The sequence below is a fragment of the Camelus ferus genome, chromosome 14 (assembly GCF_009834535.1).
Source record: "Camelus ferus isolate YT-003-E chromosome 14, BCGSAC_Cfer_1.0, whole genome shotgun sequence".
NCBI classification, from domain to species: domain Eukaryota; kingdom Metazoa; phylum Chordata; class Mammalia; order Artiodactyla; family Camelidae; genus Camelus; species Camelus ferus.
The window spans coordinates 49,042,425-49,062,772 of NC_045709.1; positions in this window are offsets into that span (position 1 = coordinate 49,042,425).

The window sequence follows — 20,348 nt, forward strand, 5'->3', positions numbered from 1 at the left end:
TGTAGATGATCTGAAGTATATTTTGTGTCATTTCAGCACTATGTATGTGTGTTTCTACATTACATATTGAATTTCCCTTACAGGGGAAAGCTGTAGAAGAGAGTCAACACCATGCTATTAAGACTTGTTGATTACTAGTTACTATTATTATGGTCCAAAATGGGTACTTTTCTGAATATTCCACAACCTAAATGATAGTGAAAATTTTTGCTCAGCCATTTCTATAGTTAATTTTGCAGCTACTAAAAATAAAAAGCCAGTGATGTATGATGTATTTATAGATACAGAGAATCATCAGAATCATTACCTCTTATTATGTCAGTTCCAATCTTTTTTTTTTTTTTTTTGTGGAGGGGGTAGGTAGGGCAGGTGTAGGAGAGATCACATTGCAGAGAGACCACGAGAACACATGTGACTCACTTCCATTATGATTACCACATGACTATTTTAGGAAAGCATCCCTGACTTGGTGAATTTAATTACACATCCTACTGCACATGTCACTGAATCTTTGGTCCCAAGTTTTTGTAGTTTCTCCTGTTTAAGAGGGAGTATCCACAGTGGAAGGAGAACATAACCCTAAAACATCTGGGTTCTGGTATTGGCCCTGTGGTTCACCAAAGGGGCTGATAATAGTTTGAAATATTCATAAACATTTTTCCCCTGAAAGTTTGTATCAGTCCTAATCTTAATCCTGTTTCAATGACTAGCCAGTCTGCAATCAGAAGAACAGGACAAATCCCTTGGGATTCAGACAAGTAAGCCAGTTAGAGGGAAGCCACAGAAAGACTAGAGGGTAGGGTCCCATCCTGTCTACCCTACTTCCTGTCAAGCCCACTGAGGGAAAGAGATGTTAGAACCCCCAGAATAGGTTTGGGGAATCTGAGATCAGACAAGACTTCAGCCTCTGTTCCTGGGTAACAGACTTCGAGGCCCCAGAACTCTTCACGCACAGCACAGTGTGAAAACAGAAGGTCAGCCTGCCACGGGTAGGCAAACAGGTGTGTGGACACCAGCACAGGTACTAGTTAATGACATCAAGGGCCAGCCACCTCTCACTGGTGTTCCCCTTACAGTCCCAAGCATAATAGCATCACTCCTAGAACTTACATAGTTCTAGGGAAAGGAAGGGGTGAAGAGTAATGTGGGGGTGGAGGGTAGGGCTAAGATGCAGATGGAGCGGTGGTGGCGGATGAAAAGGACACAGTCTGAATGAACTGAAGTTATGTTTCTGTCACTTTGCAGGATGCACACTCATACAAAAATTTAAGTTCAAATACAGAGCCAACTAAGCACAAAGATTCTAGCCAGATACAAGAGCCAAGGGATCTTGGGTCAGAGACCACTCTGATGTCTTCCTTTTTTAAATGAGGGGAGATAGGAGTTAAGGATATTGATTCCATATTTAGATTACAGCTTAAATGTCTCTTCTTGCAAGTCTTACCAACCCAGCCCCTCACTGCCCTCCACTCCAGTGTACCCCCATCGTAAGATCATCCTCTCCAGCAAAGTGAGATGGGGTCTGCATCACTTATTGTGCTGCCCCTGGTGGGTGGTCAAAACTGTAACTTGGTCCTGAGACGATGCTCAATTACTGTGTAGAAAGAAGGAGTACACACATGAGTGGAGGGTACTGAGATTCTAGGTACATTGCTTACATGATGCTCAGGTGAGGAATGGATTGGATAAAATGATGGGAGCCAATAAAACTGGAATGGTAATAAGAGTTAGAGCACATGGACTTAAGAGTGATACAAGTAAAAGTTGAAAGATTTATGCAATCCAAAGAGAAACCAGGGTATCAACTGTATGGTGTTGGATGGAAACTACATTTTTGGTGGTGAACATCCTGTACTGTATATGGAAGTAGAAATATAATGTACACGTGAAACTTATGTCATATTACAGACCAGTGTTACCTCAAAAGAAAATTTTAAAAAGACACTTACAAGCTGCATTCAGCACAGTGTTCTTTCACTGAATGGAAGTGACACCCATCCTGTCACGCATGTGAAGATTTTACAACACCTATCAGAAAGGTAGGATCAGAAAGGTAGGTGTTTCTAACAACAACAAAAAGTAATCATACCAGTGAGAAATCACGAGCAGGGTATAACGAGGCACTTGACCCTGATGTGTATGTTAAAACTGCTGCTTCCAAATAGTGAAAACTTAGAATGAATTTGGGAATTCAAGCTGATTTCTGTGTTAAAATTCCCTTGATTATAAAAGAAACTTTTAATTTTAAAAAAAAGACATAAAATTCATCTTGTTTCTCCTTTCAGTATCCTGCAATGCCTGATCCATTGGTGTTTGCCTGTCTGCTACACTTTCCAGCAGACCCCTGCTGCTATTCTCACCTTTAATACAAAAAATAAAATTCACCTGATTTCCAAATCTTTCACTCATATCTTCCTGTGTCCTAGGTTAGCCCTGTGGCACCAAGTCACACCAGTTCTCCTTTCCCGCTTCCCTTTCCCCAATCAACCTTCTCCTCCTTTACAAAAGGAAGGCAGACCTCTCTGGCATCCCAATATCCCAATCATATGCAATGCATCACCCTAAGGTATGGAAATCTTAAGTGTGCCAAACAGAGGGACAACTGAAAATATTACAAAGTGTTCTTTAATCCGGAACCCTTAAATTAAAGGGAAAAAAACCACACACACATAACTCAGGAAAGCATTTTCATAAACTTACATAAATTGTGGTGAGAGCTCACTGGGTTCTCAGACTTCTAGTTTATCTCCTGCTAAACCCAGTTCCTTAAGTAATGGGACTACGTCTGCTTTGTTCCAACATCTAGCACAGCAGTGAACACATAGAAGCCATGCAATAAGTATTTGTGGAATGAAGTTGGGACATCATCAAATTATCAAACACGGGGATGCTCACAGACCCATTGCTTCTTCCCCATTCAACCTTAATCCTACTCCTCTGCTGGCCTCTGCTCTTTGCCCTCTGCCTCCTTCCATCCCCTCTTCCACAGAGGTCTGTCTTGGTCAGAGTGGATCCTGGAGTTTGGAACCCAAAGAAGGGCATGGGCAGATCTAAGGGGTTGGAGATTGAGGGAAAGGATGTAGAAGAAGGGAAAAGTCAGTGGACCAGATGTGGTGGAGTCAGAGGCTGGGTGAATCCAACTTGGTGTAGAGATGGCTGGGATATTACAGCATATGTACTGCAAAAAACTGACCAGGAAAAATAAGAGATACGTGCACATTCCCTGGGTGATTATGAATGGATTTCTCTTTGATGCCTTTTGAAAGATACAAGTACAAAATGGGATTTCTTGTGCGTTTATTTATATTTTCTTTGTGTGTTTGGACTAAACTTCTTTAGAGGAGCAGCCATGGCTTCACAAGGTTATAATGTGTTACAAAGAGTTATAAATGAAAGAATGTCCTTCACAGGAAAGTCCCACTGTCTCCTCTGGCCCCTGCTGGTCAGCTGAGGTTTACTCCATCCCAGGAACTAGGCTAAATAGTTGACTTGTGTGATCTCATTTAATTTTCACTGCAATACTTTGAGGCAGAGATTATTATTTCCATTATCTCAAAGAGAAAATCACACAGACATAGTAAACAAGTTTATGGTAACCGGGGGAAAGGGAGTGGGAAGGGACCAATTTGAAAGTTTGAGATTTGCAAATGTTAGCTACTGTACATAAAAACAGATAAAAATAACAAATTTCTTCTGTATAGCACAGGGAACTAACTATATTCAATATCTTGTAATAACCTTTAATGAAGAAGAATATGAAAGTATGTTCATGTATGACTGAAGCATTATGCTATGCACCAGAAATTGACACATTGTAACTGACAATACTTCAATTAAAAAAAAAAAGAGAGAGAGAAAAGCCAAACTGAAAGAGGTTAAGTTAAGTTATCCAAGTCACACAGTGTCAGACACAGGATTTGAACCCAGTGGCATTCAATGCCAAAGTCTGTATTCTTAAATACTATGTAGTACTCCTTATGAAGGTATTAATTGATTTTTTTTAAATAAAGTTCTGGAAACATGAAAGCCCTGGGTTTGACTCTCTGCTCTGTAATGTGGCTCATGGTCTCTATTGCATGCTTTATTAAAATCCTCTGGGCTCTTCAAAATACACCTGAGACACTCAAGGATACCTTTCTACAAGTTGCCAGCATACCATGTTTTCTGGATTCTGCCTTGTGGATGTCCCCAAATATTTATGAAGTCTCAAAACAATATGACTGCAGAAGCAGACATGAAAATCTAGCTCACTTTTATCAAGACAGAATTAAAGAGTTGTGAAAAAATTTTAGAATGCTACTCTTCTCATAGATTTTTTAAATTTGGGAAATATAGTTTAAATTCAAGTAAAAATATATTACTAGGTTACCATAAGTTATTGTTTATTATTATTGCTTTAAGTGACTTAATAAATTAATATTTTAGACAATTTTCTGTTTTAATTTTTACTGCTGTGAATATCAATATAAAACAAAAAACCTTTTGAATTCTGGGATGAAAAGTTTGAGAACCACTGACGTAGTAATTTGCAAATTCATGCACAATTTTTTTCTGAAAACTATTATGCTGTTGCACTGTGCTATGTATTAAACATGAAAACATAAATCTGATATAAGCTTAGCCTTGGAGTAACTCCCAAGTTTACATGTCATTGACATATAAGATAATTACAAGATACTTGGTCCTGCTGAGGGCTACAAACAAAATGCAAATTGTTCTGAGTTGAATTCAATTTAGATTCCCAACTGCAATAGCATAGCTCCCAAACTATTTCCAACATCCCCATTTTATTGATACGGAAACTGAGGCTCAGAGAGGAAGTTACATGGCGAAGGTTCCACAGCTGGTGAGTGGTGGACTAAGTAGTGAATTCAATCTACAGGATGTGTTTGTTTTATTGTCAAGGTTTCCTCACTTTTCTTTCTTTTATCTCCAGTGTTCTAGGATTGTATAATAAGTATGAATCTTATAGAACTCAAATTGTTAAAGAAAATTAAAGCAACAAACCTTCTCTTTGGGGACAATTTGTACAGTAAATTAATGATCCTTATTAAAAGTAGCTAAATCATTGGTATAAATTATGTTTTTGAGAATTAATGATTATTTGTTACTTATTTAAGATTTCAGTATATGAGTTTCCTTTTTTGTGGGGTAAAGAAAGATCTTTTTCATCATTTAATTGAACATAGGCAGTACTGCCTTAACTAGAAGGAACTTACATGTTTCCACTGTCACTCAATTTTATTGAAATGTAAGAAAAATATGGCTCCACAAGAACATACACATTTTAAAAATGCAATAAATCCACTGGGAAAATCTCCCCATGCCTACCGATGATTTCTCTCTGTGCAAAACCATGTCCATTTCAGAAGGTGCTCAGTGCAATAAATGTGGCTCAGTGGAACTTTTATTCAATAAGGAAAACTTCATAAATACAGACCTTGTGCATTTTACTTGATCTGCCATAGAAGTGCATTTTGTCGAAACATAACTTTTAAAAGCTTATGAAGACATCGCCACATATTCAGAAATACCATTCTCATAAGAAAAAAAAAAAAAAGCAAAAAAAAAAAAAAAACCCAAAACCAAACAAACCCAAAACAGTAGCCTGTGAATCCTTTAATCAAGGGCATTAAAGAAGATCAGTTCAGAGATTGCGAGGCTGCTAACTCAAGTTAACATTTTCCCGGTTGCTTCTGGGCTGCTAGCTCTCTTTACATGTGCATGACGCTGATGTAGAATGACATTTGCACCTGTTGTTGTCATTCTATGTTAATTAGCATAGTGCCCTAAGTAGTAACGGGGCCATCCCATCCAAATAGAAGCCATTAACATATTGCAGCTGTCATGACTAAGAAAGATGCAGGGCCTGGGAGATGCGTGCATCCCTGCATACCTTGGCTCAGTAGCAAAGCGCTTCCAACTGGAGTCACTTGGGAGAAGAAAAGAAGCGTGGGATGTAGCCAGTCAGGAGTGAAAGAATACATTTTACTGCAGGTTTACTTTCATGTATTATGTATTGCCTTCAAGGTCACTGCATGATCATTTATAAGATTTTAATGAGATATCAAAGTAGAAAAATGGAATGTAATTAATGGAATGTCATTGAAAAGAGAGACAGGTAGAATAAGAGCCCCCAATACCATGCAATCTTCCAAATTCTCGAGCAAAAGAGGAGACCGAATATCAGAATCACACCACAGTGATGGGGCGAGTGTTACCACATTGTGATAACACTTCAATAGCAAAGACCTTGAACTCTTTACAGCAATACAGCAATTGCAAAAATTAAAGACCACGTCGAAGTTTCTGTAACAGAGTAGTGATAGGAACTTGGGTTAGAATATACAGATCTTTTCTAAACCCAGAGGAGGCAGATGACCTATTCCAAGGCTTCAAGAAGAAGAGTTTTATTAAGTATGGATATCTTCTGCAAATCAGTGGAACAGGGCACACAGGTCAGTTATCTTACACCAGTGAGCACTCCATTCCCCAGAAGGTGTTTTGTTCAACCCACAGTCAGCTTTCTTTGAAGTTAGTTTGGTTCTATATATTTTTTCAACTTATAAAAATTGTTCAATTCCTACAAATGTTGGCTAGAATGTAAACACATAGCGTAGGGAAAGTCTAGATTGATAAACACCTAGCTAACCAAAAACTTCATTCAACTGACTTTTTATTTTTGCATTCAACTTAGGAGAAAGAGGTAAATGAAAAGAAATTAAGTGGACAACAGGGGTTTAATTTTTTGAAAATTCTGGAATGTGTCCTGTGGACAGATATCCATGCTACTAAATCTTCCAGAACTTTACACCCACATTTTTGTTCAGGGAGCACTGATGTTAAAAATAATGATCCCCAGGCTCAAAGGACGTTGAAGTCTTTCATGATTCATCAAAGAAAAATAGAGTCCATTCAGCACACTGTTGTAACTAAGGCAAGAATGTGTGGAGTGGTTTAGAAAGATTTCAGAGCTAAAAATTGGAGGGGGTGCAGAATAACCCTGTTTAATGGATGAACCCACAAATCTAGATGTTTAACCTTAAACATTTTCATTAATATCATTCAGCCCCCAAATCTGTCTTTTTAAAAGCCAAGTTGCTTAGTGAGAGTAAAAATTTCCTTTTAAAATAATGTTAAAAATGAGATCTATACTCAACCAACTCCCAAACAATTTAGCCAGTTTCATTTGTATGTGAGAACCCAGCAGAGGGGATGGGAAACAGCTAAACCAGTTCGATTGAACCTATACCATGTATTAATTAGCCAAATGACTAATTTTTTTTTTACTCTGGTAGTAATAGTTTTGAGGTTGAAGAAAAAAGACCTTTATGTATTAATAAGGCATACACCAAGAAGAATATTAGGATTTAAAAAAATTTTTGTTTACTGGTCATAAAAAAAGCAATAAAAATCATAGACTTTTATTGATAACCCAGAAATTTTTATGTAAATGTCTCAAAATGCTTTCAAAATCATATTCATCTTCTGATAAATTATAGAAAAATTAGTCATGTTTGAAGGATACTCAGTCTATGAAAAGTAAAAAAAATTCCGCAGTTCTGCAGATATTTTATGCAGACAGCATTTGGACATGAATAAATAACTAGAAATAGTGGCCTGATATTTTATATTTCCACCAAGATATTTTTCCTCATTTAATCAACACTGGAGAAGTAACTAGTTTGGTTAATACCAGGGAGAAGTTTGAGAATAAAAATTTGTCTCTGCTTCCTGTTCAATACTCAGGTCATGAGTATTGTGCTGTTTTTCTTAGATGCATTATTACACAAGTCATTACTAATATGCCTCCTTCAGTTTGCAGCCACAAACACCAGGACTCCGATCCACATTTTCCCCCAGCTATGACTCAACAAAATTTGGTATTGGGGGAAGAAAGCAAATAATCATTTTAATCTAATCAACAATACTAGACATAGGAGATAAAAATAATTTAAAATTCATGAAGAAACCATCTTCCCATTTTTAAAAGGTTAAGTTCCCCTAAGCTATGAAAGACAAACACCCTCTGAAGACCTACGGAAGCAGAAAACACTGGTGGCAAGTGACAGGAATTGATCCTCCTTGGCTGTGCCTGTCATGTCTCTAAATTTAATTTCCACCATCTCTGGAATGCTATGAAAAGAGAGAGTGGGCGCCGGACTATGGCCCGAGGGCTCGGTACCCAGGTCTCTGACTTTTCTTCAATTAGGAGGCCTCCCTGCCTGGTGGAGAGACATGTGTCTGACTGGGGGCTTGGACAGTTGCAAAGTATTGATTAGCCATAATGTGAAGTCAAATCTGAATAAAAAAGCTCCATGATCAAAAGACCTTCATCGGAGACAGCCTGCCCTCTAAGTCAAGGGTCCAGAGATTCTGATGAGCGCTGTTTCCTTTCTGAGAGAGAGAGACAATTCCAGTTTCCTGATAAAGGCTCTCTTGATAAGAAAGTCCACTGGACCTTCTGTCAGAAAAGCTGAGGCTTCAGGTTTGACAGGCGCTTGTTAGTTTTTCATCCCAGAACACTTAGCATTGACAGAAGGGAAGAAAAGGAGATTGCTAATATTGCTGGGCACCACGAAAGCCAGTCTCGTACACGAGGAAGCTACTGCTGCCTTAAAGAATGCAAGAGCCCTGCCTGGCATGGAAAGGGTCCCTTCCCACAGTGCTGGCCCCGCCACAGGACACAGAACCATCACCAATTACAGTATTACTTAGATGACGAACAACCAGTACACGGCTTTTAATTGAGTGTTTAAAAATTATTTCTCTTTATAGAGATACCTTTGCATTCTCTTACAGGATCCTTTTTATGACCTTTTTAATTAAAAAATGCCTTGATGCCTTTCATGGCTACTATGTTTTTAAGATGGTTTTATGAAGCAGCTGCCTTGAGCCTTTCCCACAGTCCTGTGAAGTAGAAAGTCTGAGTGTCATGATCGTCAGGTGAAGAACACAGAAACAGAGATTGTATACAGAGGCCACAAGCTTGTCCAAGGTCACATGGATAATTAATAACAGAGGCGGGATTAGAACTCAGGCATCAGTGACTCCTAGTCTGGTTTTCTTATCTCAGCACCAGTTTGAAGTCCTTCTGGCTCCCAAATGATAATGTTTGCAGTCACGGCTGCCTCGTTCTAGAATTGCTATACTTTAATGATCTGTTTCAGCAATTATTTTACTGTATTGTCTCTAAAGTTATCGAGGATAGAAACAGTGTTTTCTGCACTTTCTCTTTACGTAATACATTACTATTAATCGGTGATGAACCTAACTCATATTCCTACTGCAAACATTCCTCCTTCTTTCCAGTCGTCTCTTACTCTGCCCGCACGCATTCATTCAATCACACATCCCTCGGGTCTTAATCTCCCTGTGTTTCAAGGCTACATTTGTCCTAGTCCGTGTTGTGTGCCCTGACCCAGCACCATGACTGGCCCAAGCAGATGTTCAATAAATATCAGTCCCAGGGAGAAGTAAACAGATGAGTAAACAGAAGCCCAAAGGAGAACCATGGAGCTCTCTGTGAATTGACAGAATAAACTTGTGAAGACCATCTCTGTCAAATTTTATGAAAGTTTATTAGAACTTTGGAAACTCTTATTAGAGCCCAGACTCCCTTGGGATGGTAACCGCGTCTTGTTCACTCTGGTATCCCCAACACCCCGGAGAAAGGAGGCACTAAGTACTTGTTGAAATGATCATAGAAGGGAAATTTTTCCTACTCTTTTTTACCTTCTGTTTTTAATATACATGTAAACATTAACAGGTAATATTTAGTGAGTACTGTGACAGGCAGATTGCCATGCACGTGATTATTACTTTTATTTCTCAAATAACCCTAAGAAGTAGCTATAGTTATTAGCCCCATTGTATAGATGAGGAAACTGAGGTTCAGAAATGTCATACAACTTGTCCAGAGTCTCACAGCTAGTCAGTGGTGAAGCCAGTGTTCTGACCGAGATCAGACTCCAAGGTGAGCATTCTTTACTAGATGGTCCTTCAAGCTTACTGAATTGTTTACTTCTTCATGAGTAATAGTAACAAACTCTTACACAGGACTTACTTGGTGCCAGCCACGGTTCTAAACACATTGCATAGATCAAGCCATTTAATCTTTATATCTCCTCACATCAACCTTCTAAAGGAGTCTATTATTTATACTGTACTGATAAGAAAACGAAGAGTTTAAGTAACAAGCCTCAAATCACACAGCTAGTGAGGGTGAGACTAGAAAATGAACCCAGGCTCTGGCCCTAGACTCAATGTTTTTAACCCCTAGGGAATATCGTCTCTTTTTTTAAATTGAAGTTTAGTTGATTTACAATGTTGTGTTAGTTTCTGGTGAACAGCATAGTGATTCAATTATCATATATATATCACACACATTCTTTTTAAGACTCTTTCTCATTATAGATTATTACAAGATATTGAATGTAGTTCCTTGTGCTATATAGTGGGACCTTCTTGTTTATTTGTTTTATATATAGTAGTTTGTATCTGCTAATCCCAAACCCCTAATTTATCCCTTTCTCTCCCTTTCCCCTTGGTAACCATAAGTTTGTTTTCCGTGTCTGTGAGTCTCTTTCTGTTTTGTAAATAAGTTCATTTGTATCATTTTTTAAAAAAATTCCACATATAAGAGATATATAACATTTGTCTTTCTCTGTGGAATACTGTTCGTGATGAAATTTGGATAGTAGCCAAGTTTTCCTTTACTCCACAATATTTAGCCAGTGCCAAAGAATATTTAATCTGTGACAGTTTAATGCATAATACTTAACCTATTCTAATAAATACTTAAAATTTCCTTAGCATACATAGTCAGTATCTTTTATCTGATACTTACCCCAAAGTGTGGTAATGTTTTTCTTGTAGTATCCAATCTTTCTAACAAGATTTGAAGCTTCTAGAGGAGATATGGCTGCCAATTTTAATTCCTAAATCCTTAGTTTAAGAGTTGAAATCTGCTATAATTCCCATTTACTAGTTTTAAATCCCAAGTCATTAGTCTGAGTTGAAATTTGTTATAATTCCTACTTACTAAGTTGAGCATGATTAGAAAGCCCTGTGTTTAAGGTACATTATATTCACTAGTCAAGAGGTGCTATGGTGCACTTGTAACATAAACTAACATAAAAATGACTTGTATGTGTTCATTTAGGCCTGTTGAATATTTCTATTATAATAACTAGAGAATATGAGGTAGAATTGACACTGGTAAGCATAATTAAGAAGCTAAGACTATTTTAGATGGCTTTAGTTTTATTTTTTCTTAGAGATTTTTCATATAAGGAATTCTTGGTATTCACCAGCATGAAATTTTAGTGCCACAAGTGGGGAAATTGTTATTTCCTGCTGATGTATGTCTCATTCTACGAATTTACCATTGGGAATGTGTGTCAAGCTCTTAAAAAGAGAAAACAGTATGGTAGGAAGTAAAAAAATAGTTTTATAGTGTATATGTTAGAACTTCATGAGTAACAGTCAATATATCATCAGATGTTAAAAAGCATGGGAAATACTTCACAACCCATGTTGAAATATATTTGACACTAGGCTGATCTTTGTCAGAGCAGAATGTCAAACCATTCACGCTACTGACAAAGTCCTCACATTTGGCCTGAAACCCTCCATTTGTCTTTATTTACCCAAAGCATCTTTTACAACAATGTTTTGCAAAACTTTTCTTCCCAGACGTTAACCCAATGATAATGCATGGAATGTCAATACAAATGCCAATTTTCATTTGTTCCTATTTGAATTGTTACTAAGAAACCCCTTCAGCAGGTAACAACTGAGTTTTTAAAGCTTCCCTGGCTACTGCTAGTTTGATAGTAAGACTTGTTCTACATAGTCGGGGGTTAGTAGATATCTAGTGGAGAGATTTCAGGACTATCCAAATACAAGAAATTTCGTATTATGAGGATCCATTTATTTAGTTCAGTGGTTCTCAACTGGGGGGTGATTTTGCCCCCCTAGGGGATAGCTTGCAATGTCTGGAGGCATTTTTGATCATCATGACTTGGAGGACTACTTGTGTCTAATGGATAGAGGGCCAAGGATGTAGCCAATCATTCTAAAATGTATGGGACAGGCCCTCTCCCCACCCCCAAAAGACTCACCTGGTTCAAAATGTGATAGTACCATAGCTAAGAAACTCTGCTTGGCTTCAAGCCTTTGGCTCTCTGTTTGAAAAGACCAGTACCCTTAAAAGAGAGAATATGAATGCTTGAAATCCTATCAGCCACTTACATTTTAGTGTGAGTTTACCCATACTTTTGGCCAGAGAAGTTATTATGGGTGGGGGCAGAGCAGGGGAGGGAGAAGATGTCTAGAGACACTGCTTGAAGGATTGGCATCACTGAAGAAAAGAGATAGATGCAGAAATAAGAGGCTGAAGGCTAAAAAAGATTGCACGTTTTTCCTTTACACACAGCTACCATTTTAGTATAGAAAATAAAGACTAGAAATCAGTATGCATTTAGAACATTATACAAATATGCAATTGGATATTAGCACTCTAGAAACCAGAAGGCAGGATAAAAACGTCGGAGGCAGTACTACAGCCCTTAAGGATCTGACCTGTATCTCCCATTCTAAACTTTTCTCCTATTTCTCCTCTATATGATTTCTACTTTCCAGCCTAAAAACATGCTGTAAACTTTGTTGCCTTCACTCTGGCTTACATTTCTTACTCCTGCTTGAAATGCATTCTCCTTTCCTTTCTGCTTATTTATGCCAAGGATGGCAAAAAGTTTTTACATTGCAGGCCAACTCTGGCCAATTGGAATGAGTTGGTGCTTTGTTGAAAAGGATTCTGAGGCTCAGTCTGGGCTCCGTGAGAAAGACTGCCATGCCTAGTTATGTCTGATGTGGTCGGGGGAGGAGCTGTGATTTGGTCAAGGCCAAACATCTGCCATCCCAGACTTTGAGTTTCAGGGCTCAGTTGTGACTTATTAAACCTGCCCTAAATGAGCTCTCCTCTGAATGTCCTTAGTGTACTGAGTCTATTCATCTCACTTGGTACTTAATCCTAAGTGTGGCAATGTTTTTCTTGTGGTGTCCAATCTCTCTAACTAGATTTTAAGCATCTGGAGGAATGATGGCTCCCAATTTAAAATCCCAAATCTTTAAGAGTTGACTCCTGCCCTCACTGGTTCTTAACTCCTCCAAATTGTAGCCCCTATTTGCCTTTCATGCTCTTTGCCAATGACTGGGCTCAGACTCTGCTGGGAAACTTTTTCAAGAAGTACACCATAAGTGTTACCCAGACTGACTGCTATTGGTGACAATTTTCTCTTTTCAAGTTCCAATTTCATTTTCCATTACTAGTGCTGTTTTTTCCCCCTTGAAATGTTTTCCCCTTTTTTTCACTGTCTTTACAATTCCCATTGTCCATTCCAAGCCAAGATCAGAAGCACCCTTTGCTCTGAGCCTTCCATGATTCATCCAGGGTAAATCCCTTTTGGTTTACTTCTGAACTTTTCTAGCCCTTAACGGGTATGTATATCGTGATCCCTGTATAGCGAGGGTTTGTGTACACACTTACTCTTTAAGTTATAATCTCTTTGTATTCAGAGATCACATCTTATACATAAAAAGTGACCAATAAACTTGACTTAATGTTGTTACGGAGTTTTTTTGTTTTTTTTTTTTTTTTGCAGTTTTACCAAATAGAAAAGAGAATATCATAAAAGTGGTCCTTGATGACACATTTTAAGTCATGTATTTGTTAGAAGTAGTTTAAAAAAATCTCGTTTCAGATGCCTTACTTCTGATTTTGCTGATCTTGCCAAATTATAACGTTGCGTGATAATTTCCTTATTTTGTGGCTTTAATGATATTTTATGTCAGGTCCTGTTCTAGGCACAGGAGACACAAGCATAAGAAAGAATTTTAAAGGGAACTTAGAGACTAATAGAGAAGACAGCAATGTGATTAAGTATTAGAGATATTCTGCCAGCTTAGGTACCAGGTTCAGGGAGATGTAGGGATGGAGAGAATTTAGTCCTAAGATCTCTTCTCTTTCAGATTTTTAAAGCCCAAATCTATGTTTTTAGCCCATTTTTTTCCTCCTGAGTTCCAGTATCGTACATCCAAATTATTACTTGACATCTTTATGAGAATGTCTAAGAGGCAACTTGAACTCAACATGGCCCTAAAGAGCATATGATTCACACCCCCAAGCTCCTCTTCCCCTCATCTCAATGAACTCTTTACTGAGACTTAAAGACAAATCATAATGGATTTCTTGTTTCCTTTCCCTTAGTCACTTCTAAAACGCTGGCTCTTCCTTTCAGTTCTCTGGCTAAAGGATATCATAAACCCTCATCACTTCTCCTTAGTTCAGGCCACGAAGAGTTTAGGAGTGCCTGGGTCATCACAGTGATCTCCGAACTGACTCACTCCATCCTGCTACATAAGTCAGCCCCTGCAAAGTGGTTAGAATACTCTTTAAAAAAAATAACCATGAAAAAGATTTTCAACCTTGATTAAAAAGCTTTAAGGCTTTTGGTTACACTTAATGGTCCCAGAATTCAGACCATTTTTGGCTTCTACCCTCCTGGCCAACCTCATCGGGGACCAGCCCACCTAGTTTTCCTCCCACTTTACTAATCACTCCCTCTCAGCCCCCGAGTCTGGTCTCTGCCCTCCAGCCGCACTGCTCTTCTCTCCATTCCTCGAGGACTTGAACCCAAGAAAGCCTAGAGCCCTGGCTCCAGGTTCCTCCTGTGTGGAATGCTCACCCCCAGCCAGATCTTTCATGGCAACTTGCCTCTCAGAATAAATGCCAGCGTGTCAGCGGTAAGACTTTCCTAACCACCTGGTACAAAGTGGCCACCCACGGAGAGAATATTTCTATTCTCTTCATTGGAATTCTCTAATATTTTCTGATTATTTACATATATATATATTCAAATATATATAAATATATATAAATTTATATGTATATTTAAATATATATATATATTTCTGCTTTTCTTCACTAGAGGAAAACACCTTGAGAGCAGGCATTTTCATCTGTCTTGTTGAACACAGCATCCCTGACATCTAGAAGAGGGTCTGCACATGGTAGATGCTTAATTAACATTGCAGATTAAATACTGTTGAATAGCCATTGCCAAACAGACAGTGTTTGGCAGTAAACACTCAAGTCACCTTCTTTAGGGAATACTATGAAGTGATCTGTTGGTCCTTTCCTAATGAAGGTTCCAGACTTTTAGACTCACAGACAGCAGGAGAAAACATAGAGGAGTCTCAGTAATGGTCTCTATGCCTTCGGGTAAGGGTGCTATGGACAATGGGCTTAACCTAAAGATTTCCCGCCTATGTTCCTGCTAATAGAATCTGTAGGGTTTGATGTAAGAATTAAGCTGGGAATAATCAGCCATAAAACTTTTCAAAATTATTAGAGGGTTGGGAGATGGAAGACGAGAGACGTGGGAAGCATTTATTATATTTCTTATGAAACACTTGGTCTAGTCTGAACTCCACACATTCTACGTTATGCTCAACATAATACAGTGTCTTCCCCCACCTCACCCTTTGGATGAAACATGGGCCACAGTTGGCAGCAAACATATGCAGCATCTTGAACTATGCTCCTTTTTAAGTTACTCAAAGAGTATGGATAGTGATCAAAGGGATAATAGAAATAGAAAGTTGAATTATGACGTTCGTGATTAGTAGATGTAACGAAGGGCTTTCCAATAGCTAACAAAGGAAAAGTAGCTAAAGTGATGGACTTGCTTTCTTTCAATAAGAACTCTTACACAGACACGAGGCTTCACTCAATACTAAGTTCCCCTTACCTTTGCAGCAGTCATAAAATTTTAGGGCAAAACTTGTGCAGTTTGTACTGTACTTGAGAATACCAAGTCATCCTCTTTCTAACTTCTTCACGTGTAGTTAAGATTGGTGGAGTAAATATTCTCTACAATCAGAGCTTACATTGTTATTCTAAGCTCAGTAGATATAACAAACCCTTTGAGCATGAGGACTACCCCTGGAAAAAGAAAAACAAAGATGTTTCATGCCAGTACAGGGTGGGATATTTGGTTTCCCGGCAGGGCTGGATAAGGAACCTTTATCCAAGAGGCATACACTATACAATTTTCAGCATAAGGAAAATGAATGGTTGCAATATAGGAGGTTTTGGAGTTTCCATGGCTTCAGATACTAGAAAACCTGCTGCCTCCACAGTTTCCACACCTTTTCCTCAGCTAAAATGTTACACAATTGTGCTGAGGACACTTGTGGCCTCTAATGGCCAGATAATGGACCACAATAAAAGTTATGGGTCCCCAGCTGGGTCGAAGCTCGTAATGGTTGGCAAGATCCATTATTTCACCATTAGGATATACAGAAAAGGGAGACAATTGTCAACCAAAAAGAAACAAACAACAGAAAAAGATGAATAGCGCATATTCCTCTTAACTTGAGGAAAAAATTCTACTTCCCCAAACTGTGGATGGTGATTTTCCTACGTGTATGAGTTTCTCCATACCAATCATGTGTTTATTTTTAGAAAGCTTTCAATGTATGAATGTGTTGTCTGTCACTTCTAGTTGATGGATTGTCATTACAGCTCCGCATTGGATTTCAAAAAATTAGTTACAATTTTCAGTGCTTTAAAATAAATAAATAGGAGAACAAAAATGAGAGAAAAGATAAAGAATAGGTTTGGTTCATGTTAAATGTCTGAATGGTTTCCATCTCCCTCCCCAGGTCAGGTATGTTCCACAACACAACATATGGTAGTTTTAATATCATCGTATTTTCTGGAGATCTGTCTCTGCTTGAGAAAGAGCCAAGACCCTTTCAATTATGAGGGTGGTGAGTTATTATTCCAGTGTCTTAGTAATAGTTCTTTAGAAATCAATAAACACATCTTTAGCCATTTCATTTAGTCTTGAGGGACTCTTGATCTTTTAGATGTGTCTTCTAGTGAACACAATAGTGGCATGACATCAATATTCTTTTTTAAAATAATAATGTGCCTACTTTTTTTTCTCTTGTCCCTCTCACCTTTGGATCAAATTAGAGTCAATGTAGAGTAATCCATTATCTATTGTGTGTGTTTGGGGCGGAGGGGAGATTGACATAACACATGTTTTGTGCAATTCAGGATCTATTAAAATCCCAAATTATCCCTCTTGAGAGATTGAGAAGAATATATATTTGAGATCCTTCCATCTTGAAAGAAAGTAAAGTCCTGATCCTAAGGTAGCTCTGATTTGAGGCAATTGTATATTTAGCTTCAGCTGATTAAGAAATGTAAAATATAAAACAGTTTGTTTGGAAATTTAAACATCCTATGTAAAAATGATATTTTTCTAGCATAAATAAATGATATGGCAAAAATACTTTCACTACTTTTTATAGTTAAGTCCCTATGAATCTCCCCCTTAGTGTCATGTAAAAATATGAATTTCAGTTCTTCAAGAACTGATTCAAAGATATTCAAGGAACTTAATGATCCTTTTGTTGCGTTTCTCATACTTTATGGGTTTGGTGATGTTTAAACAAAATTTATTCTAATATATTTGTTAATTGATGATTAAAAATATAGAACTAGAACAAATAATTCTAAAATTTATGTGGGAGTTCAAAAGACCCTGAACAGCCAGAACAATTTTGAGAAAGAAGAGCAAAGCTGGAGGTATCACACTCCCTGATTTCAAACTGTATCCCAGAGCTACAGTAATCAAAACAGTATGGTGCTGGCACAATAAGAGACATATAGGTCAATGGAACAGAATAGACAGCCCAGAAGTTAACTCACACTTGTATGGGCAATTAATCTATGACAAAGGAGGCAAGAATGTCCAATGGGGAAAAGACAGCTTCTTCAATAAATGGCATTGGGAAAACTGGACAGCTACATGCAAAAGAATTAAACTGGGCTCCCTCACACCATACACAAAAATAAATTTAAAATGGATTAAAGACCTAAATGTAAGACCTGAAACTGTAAAACTTCTAGGAGAAAGCATAAGTGGTAAGCTCTTTGACACTGGTCTTAGTAATTTTTTTTTTTTTTGATACATCTCAGGCAAGGAAATCAAAGGCAAAAATAAACAAATGGGACTACATCAAACTAAAAAGCTTTTACACAGTGAAAGACACTGTCGACAAAACAAAAAGACCACTTACTGAATGGGAAAATATATTTGTAAATGATATATCTGAAAATGGGTTAATATCCAAAATATACAAAGAAATCATACAATTCAAAAATACAAACTATCTGATTTAAAAATGGGCAGATGATCTGAATAGACATTTTTCCAAAGAAGACATACAGATGGACAACAGACACGTGAAGAGATGCTCAACATCACTTATATCAAGGAAATGCAAGTCAAAGCCACAATGAGCTATCACCTCACAGCTGTCAGAATGGCCGTTGTCCAAAAGACACCAAATAACAAATGTTAGCAAGGATGTGGAGAAGAGGGAATCTTCATGCAGTGTTGGTGGGGATATAAACAGGAAAACAGTATGGAGAGTCCTCAAAAAATTAAAAATAGAACTGTCATAAGATTCAGCAATTCCACTCCTGGGTATTTATTCCAATAAAACTAAAGCACTAATAAGAAAAGATATAGGCACCCCTATATTCATAGCAGCATCATTTACAATAGCCAAGATATGGAAGTGCTCATCAATAGATGAATAGATAAAGAAGATGTGGTATAGTGGTATATAATGGAATATTACTCAGCTATAAAAAGAATGAAATCTTGCCATTTGTGACAACATGGATGGACCTAGAAGGTATTATGCTAAGTGAAATCTGTCAGACAGAGAAATACAAATACTATATGACTTCATTCTACCACAAGTTAATAGTAGAATACATAAAACTGTCCTCTTTCCTAGAAAATAAACAAGCCAGAGATACTGTCTTCCATATTGTTATTCTTAGCTCTAAAAACTAGATTGAATGCTACTGTAGAAAATTCCAGATGGATCAATTTGTGAAACTTAAAGAATATTCTGTATGAGATGTTTTCTGAATTGGAATCTATAGCAGTTTGATTTGATTGCAAATTGAATATATTGTCATTAACCTTGAGGCCATGATGGTCAATGCATTGTTCTGCAGGGCTTAAATACACATGGATGATCCTGTGAGCTCAGTTCCTTCCTTCCCTGGCTTCAATTATTTCATTTGTTGGGTTATTTAAATATAAGTGAAGAATTCTGAGTGACTCATTGTCTTCGATTCTTTCATCATCCACAATGAGCATGGATCATTGAGATGGTCTCAATAAATTATTTCTAGATATCATCTTGGATCCTCATCTTTTCTGTTCTGGCCCCTATAAATGAGAGTGAAAGTAATTCCCCATGGGAGAAGGTGAAACACCAAGGTCCTTCTGCCTCCCCCACAAAGCCTGTTACCAGTTAATGCAATTCCTTGGGGTTAAGGCCTTGCCTGCAGAGGGCCCAGGAAAATTGTTCCTATTAGAGAATGAAGCTGCTGTCATTGGTATTGGGGAATTTGAAACAAAGGTAGTCCACTAAAACATAGTACTTCAGCCAAAACAAAAGGAAATTCTCCATTTTAGAATAAATTTCAAGGTACCACAGAATGTTTTGCTGATAATATAATATTTAATATTTTCATGAATAAAATATTGGTTTGTAATACGTTTTTTAAAAAAAGTGAATGCGATGACCAGTTTAAAATTCATGCATCTCTTTTTCCTCCAGAGCGAACAGGGGCTTCTGATTAAGATGACAGAGATTGGTTATAAGGCCTGTGCCGTTCTGCAGAATTGCTGTCTGTTAGAGGCCATGATACCAGTAAAATTAGATTAAGGTTAAGGCAGGAATGTAAATTTTGTTAATAAGGTTTCTATATTTTAATTCAAAACCAAACACCCTAAGGGCCTATTGATGCTAATCCCATTTAATCTTGCAAAAGCTTTCTTGGTATCAAGGGATCCAGATCGGTACCGCCCTTTATTACCTGGAAACTGAAGACTTTTCTTAAATCTTCACGTCTAGGTAGTATAAACATATCTATAGAATGCTGATGACTTAAAGAAAGCAAATATATTTGTATGATGATGTACAAACTCAAACGAGTATACGTTGCATACAATGTATGTATTATATCTACAAGTCTAATGCAAGAATCAAATATTCATCCATTCAACAACTCTGTGCTTAAAATTACTAGCATTTAACACATACATGCTTAATTTACTAACCTGTGCCTTCCTGAGTTGGTGAGAGCTCAAAATGCTTTGAAAGGACATTAAAAAATATTAAGTTGAAGATTCGGCACCATGGTTCTTGGGCTCCTCACTCTGGTAAATGTCTTCTCCACA